At 38.2% G+C, this 11,429-nt stretch overlaps 1 protein-coding gene across 17 annotated transcripts in view; it reads right to left on the bottom strand.

The window, feature by feature from the left end:
• Positions 1 to 2,389: 2,389 nt before the first annotated feature.
• The window catches only part of ERC2 (ELKS/RAB6-interacting/CAST family member 2), a 432,041-nt gene continuing 423,001 nt past the window's right edge, over positions 2,390 to 11,429 (bottom strand). For all 17 annotated transcript variants that reach the window (XM_017732424.1, XM_017732423.1, XM_017732425.1 and 14 more), the window contains one exon: positions 2,390 to 5,406. The gene's annotated coding sequence lies outside the window, so the exon portion shown is untranslated. The remainder of the gene's footprint in view (positions 5,407 to 11,429) is intronic.

Consider the following 11,429-nt stretch of genomic DNA (forward strand, 5'->3'; position numbering starts at 1 on the left):
CCCCCACCCCCAGCCCCCCGAGTCCGCGGCAGCTGCAGCTGCCAGAACATCTGCTGTCTCCTGGCCTCGCTGGGGTGAGGACCAAAAGCACGGCCTTTTTAAAGTTGGACACTCGCCTCCATTTGAAACTGGAGGAGTTCAAAGTTCTTCTGTTTGTCCTGAGACTTGCAGCTTCATGGGAATAGACAACTGTCTGTAACACAAATTCGAGTGCACGTTTCAAAGGGATACAGTGCATTGTCTTTAGGATGCACTGGCCTTGTGCCTGCTCTTCCCCTGCATCTGTGGAGATTTGGGGTTAGAACAGTCTCATTCTGAAGGAAGAGTAATTTTCAAGAGTAAGGAGTGGAAGGAATGCAAACCCAAACAAAATTAGTCCTTGATTCTGCAACTGCATCCATCAGACGTGGGCTTCTACTGCACCAGTGCCTCCAGCCTCATACAAAAGCTGAAACTATGTGCCCTGGGCTATTCCCAATGAAGGCAGAGGTCACCTCTTGTCTGAAAAGGTGCATTTGAAAAAGAGATATCTTATTTGGAAAGTTACAAGCATGAAATAACATCACTGTAATCTCACTGGAGGAAAATCTGCACAGCAGCCCCCATGAGCTATACTTTTGATGTGTGGGTCAAATCATGCCCTGGCGACGTGCAGAGCTCCCACTGACTTCATAATGGGAAATGTATGACTTATTTAGAGCTGACTTGGCTTTATTTAGAATGATTTAATACTTTGGTTATTAAAAGTTTTGTGGTTTGGAGAAGCAATATCAACAGGTGACCCACGCTCTTCTTTGCCACTCTGTTCTGTACTTTCTGACAGGTTTCTGCACGGGGCAGGACCCAGGGTGTGTTGGTTAGTGAGGCTCTTCCAGGACCAAATCCTGAACCTCGAGCACAGTGTGAACAACCTGGGATGCAGCTGGAGTTCAGCTTTATCCAACTCGTGCTGGCATGAAGCTGTTCGGGACTCTCAAAATGTGTCTAAACTGACACGTTGGCTTGAAATGCAAGCTGACACAGCTTCATCCCCTGAGCATCCCCCACTGCTTGTACTTCTGCTTGCTCAAACCTTGATCTACTCTGGCTCAAGTCTGGAGTGAACAAACAGGCTCTCTGAGGAGGAAACCTCAAGCTCAGAAGAGCTTGATCCTTAATCAGGCCCTCTCAGAGCTGGAGGAGCCCTTGACTGTATGAACCCAAACTTCAACATTAGGAGAGATGTTCCTGCACCCAGAGTTGCCCTCTGGGGAGCTCCTCACCCCTGTGGCACCCACAGACACAAACATGCAGGTCCTGCCCCTCCCCTGGGGCCCCCACACCTGCTTTTTACAGAGAAAAGATCATTACTGAAACCCATCTTACAGAAAATGGGGCTTAAGGGCCTCTCCCAGTTCCCCCAAATCCATTATGGTCCCTTCTAGGCCCTTGGTGAGACACATTGGCACGTACTGTCCCTGTCACCATGTGGGGAGGCAGGAGCTGCTTTAAAAGCAGGAAGTGGTCAATACTGAAAAGAGAATCAAAAATGTGTCTCCAGTGGGATGAGCGGCCCCCTAATACAAACACCAACTGAACACAGAACAAGCTGCTCCGAATAATTGTGCAGGTTTGGAAAGAAGGTAGAAGCTACTGCTACTCAATTTATACCATTGCAGCTCAAAGCTAAGTAGGCATAAGTAGAATACACAATAAATGTATATTTAGCTGTAGTTAAAAGTGAAACTTAATATCCTATGTTAGTGCATAGTACTCTCTTACGAAGAAAACTAATTTATAGGTAAAGAAACAGAGCTTAAAACTAAGAGACTGTGTGGTTTTAAATAAGCTGAGTAAAATGCATACTTACTTGCCTTTTATCCTCCTGCTGTGTGTGCCCTGAGCTGGTCCAGGGAGTTCTATGAGGTAAGAAATTCCTGGTCAACAAAAGTTCCTTTTCTAAAAAAAGTGAACATAATGGAAACGGGGAACCACTTACCAGGCAGCTGAAAAAGGAGCTGACTGTGCAGAGAATTTCACACCTTATGGCTTTTGGTCAGTAAAGTACATAAACAAAATGTAATTTTCTATGCAATTACACAGGGTCACACAAGAATATTATGTTTTAGAAACCCACTCAAAAGCATATTGCTCTCTAAGAGCCCAATCCAGAAAATGGTTCCTCACTTTAGTAAAGCTACTTGTAAGCTTTTCTGGGAGTGGGGCCTACGAGACATTTTCCTTTTTATGCTTTCTTAAACAGTTTATGTGATAGTAACAACAGGAAGATAAATTACTTTGAATGGTAGCAATTAGAGAAATAAGGAGTGTGATAGATTTACCATGTGGAAAACATCTCTCACACATTTTCCTACAGTCATTAAACCTGCTTTTAATGACACAACACTGATTTCAGAAAGAAACAAAGTTTATTTGATGAAAATAAACAAGCTGATCAACACTAAATACTTCCCATACACATGATAACAATGTTATGAACTCTAAATACCTTGGTACTTTACACTTCTACAAGACATTAAATTACAATGACTGTCTAATACATGCCCACTGGTAATTTCTAGGAATTCCTTAGTTTCATATCAATGTCCTTAACCATATATCAATATCACAATCCAGAACATGCCACTCACTTGAAAAAATTATTACAAGAAGCACTATCAAATGAGGATCTAAGGTAAATAGGGGATACTGACCCATTGCTGCAGAACATCACATTCAAACGTCACCCTACACACACAAAAGAAACATTGCGGATATAGTTGGTGTCAACACATCTGAGGTCTTTTCATAAACACTGTTTAAAAAGTAAATTGAAACCCACTTTCAAATGAAAGTCAATGCTCAGGTACGTGCATACTGGATACACAAAATTCATTAAATACAAAATTCATACTGTACATTTAAATGAAAGAAAGAATGTGCAGTACAAGACTGATCTCACATTAAAATAATAACCATTATCTTAAATGTTAAGCAAAAGTTGGTTTACTTCATTACACTTAAAGGGGGGGGGAAAGAAAATCTACCAAACATTGCTCAAATAAAATATTTCCCAACATCACAGTGTTTATTGTAAACCCCGAGATTCTATTTTAGTATATGAAAAGATTTTCTCCAAACATCATGGAATATCACATGACATGAAAAGGAGGGAAAAAAAAAAACCAAAAAAACAACCCAAAACAAAACCCAAAGCAAGAAAGAAAAAATCAATGTTAGACAAAATTTTCCTCTTTAGGGGCTAACTTTTAGGCCCTGATAAAAGTTTAGATCAATACTCATACCAACATGAGTGGAGCAAAAATGCCCCTAAAATAATACCTGTGACAAAATTGGCACATACATATAAATATCTAACTATACAGCTTTGTATCTGTGACCCTATTTTCCCCCTAGTTTATATCCTACTTCAAGTATTCGGTTGCAGAGTTAAGGTAAAGACCTGATTGTAAGAGACACAGACGATTGTCCCCTACTGCGACAACAAATTTGTCGTGAGAAACCAGTTTTGTTGTCTGAGTTTCCAAGTGCAACATTTGTCATATGTGCTAAATATACTCCCAAAAGCTTTGCTGTTTCAAAAACAAAGATCTAAAATGCCATTGATAGTTAAAGGACAAACTTTTTAAACATGAATGAAATTGGGATTATCTATGCTATGCTAAGCCTATACATTTTACTTTTTTTACTGAAGACAGTAACATCCAGCAGGACTCCTGCTCAAATAAATTGTTCTTTGATTGCACCGAGAATTATGGTACAGATAAATAAAATATCATCTCTAGACAATAATTTTAAGGGGATTGCTATGTATGGCTCATGTAGGATGTTTAGGGTTAATCGCACCACAGGTTCAAAAAATAATTTTTCTAAATTCAGTGCAAGACTTTAGGAGTATCCATTTAGATTTCTTCTTTTTTTTTTCTTTTTTTTTTCTTTTTTTTTTACAGCAGCAAAGAAAAACTACTAAGGATTAAGGCCACCCATGCTTAAATTTATTGTTTGTCCTTTAAAAATGCAGATATTCTATTTCCACTGCCATCAGCACGGAAGCATTTCTTCCATGGACAAAAAGATGCCTCAACAAAACAGCCAAACATTTGCACATGTTTGCCAGACTGACTGAAAATGTTTTTGGAGTCAGAAGGAACCCGTCCTTGAGAAGTGGTAGAGATCTGACTGTCAGTTAAGAGTCTCTCACCAAATGTAACGACTTCACATTTTTATTTTTCCTTGCATGTGCTTTAAATTTATTTTACTAGACACATTTTGTTGACACAAACAGCCTTCGAGTGCTGTTTGTTCATTGGTATTTTCTTTAACAGCTAAGATTCATTGGGGTCCATGTTGGAGACTGTTTTTCAGTGTAGAGAACAATAACAAACAGTTCCACATTTACAGGAGACCTAGTGCATATACTGTATTCACAGCAATCTCATCTTTATTTTTGTTTGTTTTCTTAAGAGTCCCAGCTTTTATTGTTGAAAACATGTATGCATTTGGATGGTAAAAGGTTGATACATCCTTGTGTACATGTCCATATATATACATACATATGTATTTATATACACCTCAAGCTTTTACCATCCAGGAATAGATACATCTTGTATATCATATATTTATGTTCAAATTAGATGTCCTATGCATTGTCAGAGACACACACCATATTTTCATAAAACTAATCTTTGTCATCATTTATTAGTACCAAAAATTGATTTCATTTCCAACCTGGCCCAGAGCTTAATACCGGTTATAGTATCAATATTTGGTTTTGGTTTGTTTTAAATTTATATTATTTTATCAATAGATAAAAGAAAACAGAGGAGGGTAAAGGCTTGTTTTTAATTTTTGGAAAAGCCCATATCTAACTGGGGGTAAAGTTAATGCCAACATCCTTATATAGCATTTTACTAATACCTCTTTGATAATCTAGTGCAATAGAAGTGATACTTTAGAATAGACTAGGTAAAATCAGCAAATGCAGATACCACATCTAAGGGAATCTGAATTACTTATTAAAATCAATATTAATTTACCAAAAATTAGCTAAATAACCTGTTTAACTGAACTTCACCGAACAATCATATTCTGAACAGGTGGTTTCTTTGTAAAAACAGATAACTCACAAGACCCATTAAAGACAGAAATGAAGCTCTTATAATTTCTGCTTGAGTCTCCTTCATTATTTTCCAAAGTATCTAATTTCACAAAAGACTACAAGAAATAATGGAGAAAATGCCAATTAATGCAGCATTTCTTTAGATGTCAACCTTAGCATTCATTTTCTGCATCTGTGATCTTCTCCAGGATATCATGGTCATGTTTGGAGATCCAATGCAATAGATTATCATTGTTACCTTCCAGTGCTACAGTTTTTTCTTCCTTTTTCACTAGTTCCTCTGACAACTGTAACAAGGGAACAAAATATTCCAATTAACAACATGACTGAAGCATCCAGAACATCTTAGCTCTCATCTAATCAAGGTTCTCATACATATAAGTGGAGATAATGCTTTTCTAGGGGCTAAGGATGAAGTAAGGCATTTAAATTTAATTTGAACCCTTTTTTTTTCATGGGGGGGGGGGGGGGGCGGGGAGGGCAATTAGTTTTATTGCTGATGTGTATGACACAATTCCCCCTAAGTGGGAAATATTTTAAATTCCTAAGATGTCAGATTCTGTTGTGCTTGTGATTCTGTAAACGGTGAGTTTTCTGATCTTGTCTATGAGCACAGTAACTTTGAAAGGGAAATGCTATTAATAAAACTAGATACTTTTTCAGAGGGAACCAAGGGGATCATCAATTTATTTCTACTAAGTTCAGTGGCAGGTGGGAATGTATAGTACCTCCACCAGCCTTCCAAAACTGAAGCACCATTTCCCTGCCATATTTTAAGCACTTTAATTTGAAGAACAGTGGAGAAAGGTTTTATGGATACGAGAAGCTCAGATTTGCAGAAGTTAAAACACACAGCAATGTGTTAGGAGGTTTTCAGCCACACACCCACTAATCACAGGTGGTTGGTTGCTCTGTCTGGCTTCGCTGGCACTGCTGAAACCCAGGGGACTTCGAGAGGGAGCCAGTGTCAGGACAACTCAGCCAGTGGGAAGAATCTTCCTGCCTTCCACTGACTTTGGGTGAGACTTTGTGTCTGATTGTGACTACAGAGGCCTCAATGACTTTTATTGTTACTTTAGTTGTGCTGCAAGCAAACAGCACAGTATTCTTGAACAGAGAGCAGTGAATTGGTCTTATTCACATTATCTGTGTATCAGATGAGTGGGAAGAATTAAATTATTCCTTTAGAGGGCAGTTGTTCATTTATCCACTGACTTTGTTTCTAGAAAATTTGAAATGCATTATGGATGGGATTCTCCATTATTGCCCTTCCATTTATGTAGCCTTAAAAGTTTCCAAAACATCCCATTTTATGAAAAAGAATTTGACATACAATGCTTAGGGTTTTGTATACAGCTGAAAACTTATGCTTTTTAAATAGACTACTTGATGAAAAACCCCCTTTCAAAATTTTAGAATCTAGTATTTATCAGATAAATTATTCTGTGAGCAAAGTGAAACACTGTTTACAGAATATTCTCTCAAATTATTTTAAATCCCTATTTTCAAGTTCACATCTTGCTGGAAAGCACACATAACAGTTTATATCATACAAACTTAGATGAATAGTTCTACTTTTGCAGTGAGAGGTTGGTACAATTCTTCTGGTTAAAACACTTAGGGACTAATTCAAAGCCCACTGAAATGTGGAAAGGTTCCCACCGATTTTAACAAGTTTTGGATCTGGCCCTTGAACAGTCTAAAAATGACTTCTGCAGAGCTGGAAAGCCAGGGAGTTCCTAAAGTAGATCATGTTACTAGTTCTGGCACATAAAATCGTTGCAAACTTTTTATGAAATCTGTAAGTCAGCGCATGCATTACGTTTGGTGAACTGTGCATAGCTGCCATTCTTTTGTGTGCCGAGAATTTCTTAATCGTCATTCAAAGAGATACTTGGGCAGAGGAAGCACACCTAGAAATTAACGAGGAGAGCACATTCCACAAACTGCAGCACAACAATGCCTGGGTTTTTTGGACTAAAACGTAATCACAGCAAATCTTCAATGCAGTTGCTATTTTACAAGCTGAAGTTCCTTTGCAATTAACACTCTTTTATGCTCGGAAAAAGTAAGAACCCAGAGTAAAGTGTCCAGTCTGAGGAACAGCAGCAAAGCACAAAATGCACTCCCTCTCCAGCCTGCTCCTCAAATTTTCATTGGGGTTTTACTACAGAATGAAAGCCCCCAAATAAACCTCACCCATTTAATCAACCCACCCATTCATCAGGAAACCATATATGTATTGGAAGTGCAACAAAAACTTGTTCACCACAGGTAGGAAATGCAAAGTATTTCTCAAGTCAGTCAAATAAATATATAAAAGGATATTGCTGTCAAATACCAACTGAGGTTGAGTAAATTAAATTTATATTTGTTTCTTCAATGCTGTACTTGGTACAAGTCACTGAACCTCTAAAACAGAAATAAAGTTTGGTAACATGCATTGGGCCTGAATTTAGCAGTGCTCCAGCTGAAAGTAATGTCTTACGAGTTTGGCACCTCTGTCAGTCCATTAGATACCAGTCAATGAAAACAGCAGAAGGATGTGAAGATATAAAAGTGTAGTAGCCCACAAATATTTGTTCAGATTGTTTTTTCTTTGGATAAAGACACCTGCCTGATTAGTACTTTTTACCTCCAATCCTTTCCTCTCAGCAGTGATTTGCAGAAACAAGCTGGAGAGGGTGGGTAAACACAAAGGGGTTAAAGGGGAAACTGTTTAATAACAGTAGTAAAATACAGGCTATTTTTGACATCTGAGTTAATGTCCATTATGCTCCATATGCTTTCCAAATGTTTGCAACAAGCACCCAGATACAAAAACAGATACCCATTCACATAGGCTTAAATTGCCTTCTCCTAACCTGTTACACATGGTACCTACATAAAAGGCCAACAACTGATATGGTAATTAGTGAGTCAGAAAGAGAGGGAACAGACACTTTATTGCAGGGAATTGGTATCTGACCAAATGTTAGTAGAGAAGGATATCATTAATGAAAATCTGTGAGGGCTATTTCTGCTCCCTAATCTACGACAAGGCCTCTGTACTATAACGTGACATCCTTTAAAAAGCTGTCAGGATGAATTCTGCAGTTTCCTTCTCCAGACTCATTCATCATTACTGCAATCAGAGTACCAACAAATGATGGGAAATTATTTCATTTTCTGGAAACAAGTAACTGGACTGGAATAAGGCTGTAACTCATAAAGTCTTTCTCAAGTGATGTTGTGGGATTTGCCTATGCCTCTTGTAACAACATAATGTAAATTATAGGAAGGAGAAAAAAAAGCATTCTCAATCTTTACCTTTGTGCAAAACCATGAAAAGAATGACTTGATTAACTAAGACAAAGCCCTGACACGGACCACTCTAAATTCTGTCCCTGCCACCAGTTTATTGTGGGACTAAGAAAAAAGTCTATAATTTTTCTGTGCCTAACATGCTCTTCGCTACAGCAGGCATAACATCAGGCTCCTCACAGGAATTTGCAAGGCTTAATATTTGTAATGTGCCTTAAGAGTCTTGGATGAGTGCTAAGTATTATTATTTTTCAGTTCCTGCATTTGATTAAAACTGAAATAACACAGTAAAAATTAAATTAATATATTAAGTTACAAGTAAAGAGCAAGCATGTGGTTTGTGGAGCTACTTGTAACACTTTTAATACAAGCATGTATTACAGAGTAGGTGATTCCCAAGGTCTGTACTGACATGTACCATGTGGGCATAACTTAACAACTGAAAAACCCCCCAGAAGTTTGATTCAGCCAAAAATCTGTTCATGGCTTCTGTGTGAGCTCAGAGCTCAGGCCAGCGGGAGCACTGTGGGCTGCTTTCCCCTGCCCCTGAAGTGCAGTTGCAACCACGATCATAGCCCAGACATTTGCAACTCAGCACAAGCAACAAAACAGCACAGATCTGCTGGAGGGCTCAGCGCTGTATAGGTCCCTTAGCACAGGATGTGACAATGGCATGATACTGTGCTGTTTGAACCTCCCTGTCATTACAGCCCCAACAATAAATAGTGGTTTTGCTACTTCCTCCTGGCCTAACTCTTGAGGGAAGAAAGAAAACCCACCTCTCACTTTCTAAAGAATACAGTAACCTGTTAAAGCTTGTTATATCGATGTGAAAATCTCTAGTGAGGAGGGCCAAGAAGAAAAATAATTAAGGCATAAATTTATATCCAAACTACGTAGAAAATTTTCAATGCCGAGATGCCAAAGACACCTAAGACACTTGTTGAGCAGAATGAAAAGGTAAAATCTAGTTTAAATTTATAGCATTCCTTCAGTGTCCCTCTAGGAGTTTGGCTTTTTGCCAGTGTTCCTTGTTAAAAATTTGTTAAACGTGTTTGGCATTAATGCAAACACAAAGTGCTCATTTGTTACAAATTCTATTGGAATGCATTCATTTAAGGCAATGAAGTAGTTACCAGAAAAGAAAAAATGTTCATTAAGTACATTTTAAAAATACAATGATGTATGCGGTGCATAACTATGGCGCCCCAGTGGCTATATAAATATCTGACAGAATAACCACAAGTTGTGTTTGGTTTGAAATTGGAATCTCTTAAACATAACTGATAGAACAAAAACTGGTTTTGTTTGTTGTCAAAACTGATGTTAGTCTTTCTTGTTTAGATCTAGTTGGAATAACCAAAGTTTTGCCATACAATTTTTTTACATCTCAAGTCAATAAAGCCCACAGGTTAAAGTAATGCTCAAGGAAGTTTCTTGATTCAAAAGGTAAGTGCAGCACTGCACATTATCTGGAGAACACTGGACACAGAAAGTAAACACCCTGCTTGGAGGAGAACAAATTTTAGTCATTCTTAAAAATTCCACTTAAGGAAATGTTACCTGGGAGATCTGCAGCTGTCTGACAACACTCAGGTTCACCTCAGCAAAAGGTGTCCTGCCCTACTCCTTACAGAAAATAAAGATCTCAGAGCTAGTTTACAATATCCCAATAACAAATCTGTCATTTATAATAATGTGAACTATCCCTGGTAATGATAACTCTTGATTTTGAATAAGCAACTCTGAGGTCTATTTCTTAGATGTTAGAAAATATCTTCTTAGCAACATTCTAAAACTAAAACCATTTTTCTTTTTATTTTTTCAATGATTTATAGCAACTTACAAAAAAGTTTAAAAATGATAAATACATGAGTGAAACATATTCAAAAGAAAGATCCAGAAACTGTGTGATTTAATTAAATATTGAAAGGTTCACAAAAAACCACCAGCATAAAAAGTTATTTATAAAGATAGAATTAACTTTGCTCCAATTCTGGCAAAGAAATTATTTATCCCATTTGTTGCTATTTATGTTTTAAATTCATTACACAGTAAACTTCAGAAGAATCTGCAGCTGGTGGTAGAATCACTGCACGAATGTGATGAACTTTCCATATTGCTATAATGCCAGAATTGTTAATCTTAGTTAGGGATAAAAGCAGATACCATTGGGATGAATAAAATCAAATGGATTCAAGCCCTCTAGAGAGTAAGAGTCCTTGAAAACTACTGTACAATTATATCATAAAATTAGATGAAGTTTATGAACCTTGAGAGTATTTGGACAAGGATGCCTTCTCTACTGGGAATGTTTATAAATCAAAATTAGACAAGTGCTATATGAGTTAAAAGACAGCTATTTTTTTCTTAGAACCTTTTTCTTTTCATAAAACAAGTCTAGTCCAAATCAAAGCCCTTCAGAAATATGAGAAAACTCAGTACATATCCTTCAATCTGTCACTTGGACACTGAATTAAAAAGAGGGCTATAGAGAACGTTAAGGATGGCTTCAGAGCAGGACTCTTCCATGGGCTGAGCTGGAGTGGACTGAAGATGATGGAAGAGTTTCCATCGACCCCACGAGAGCCCGGAGCCGCACAGGGAGGCGGCCGTGATTCCGCAGCGCAGGGCACGGGGCTCTTTGTCAAGACATTTATGACTTCCTAAAGATGGAGCACATTGAGACCATTGTTACTCCTTTTTCTTTAGTTGTTATTTAAATCGAACTGAAGTGACAAGAAAAGAAGAATTCTCGGGTTTAAGTGCCTCACACAACGACGCTCCCAACGTGAATCCTGAAAGCTGTCGATAGCAGGGATCACTTGACGAAATCGGAAGGTGCCTTTTCCATCCTGGCTGATGTGGAATGCCATTTATTCTCATGCGCGGGACTAATTAGGGGCTCTTTTTTTGTTGTTTTGTTTTTGAAGATCAAGGTTTCGCGCTCGGTGCTGCCTAATAACACGGTGTGCCTGCCCGCCACCTGGCCCGGCGCGGCTCGCCC

The sequence above is a fragment of the Corvus brachyrhynchos genome, unplaced genomic scaffold, assembly GCF_000691975.1.
Source record: "Corvus brachyrhynchos isolate BGI_N302 unplaced genomic scaffold, ASM69197v1 scaffold4, whole genome shotgun sequence".
Classification (NCBI taxonomy): Eukaryota; Metazoa; Chordata; class Aves; order Passeriformes; family Corvidae; genus Corvus; species Corvus brachyrhynchos.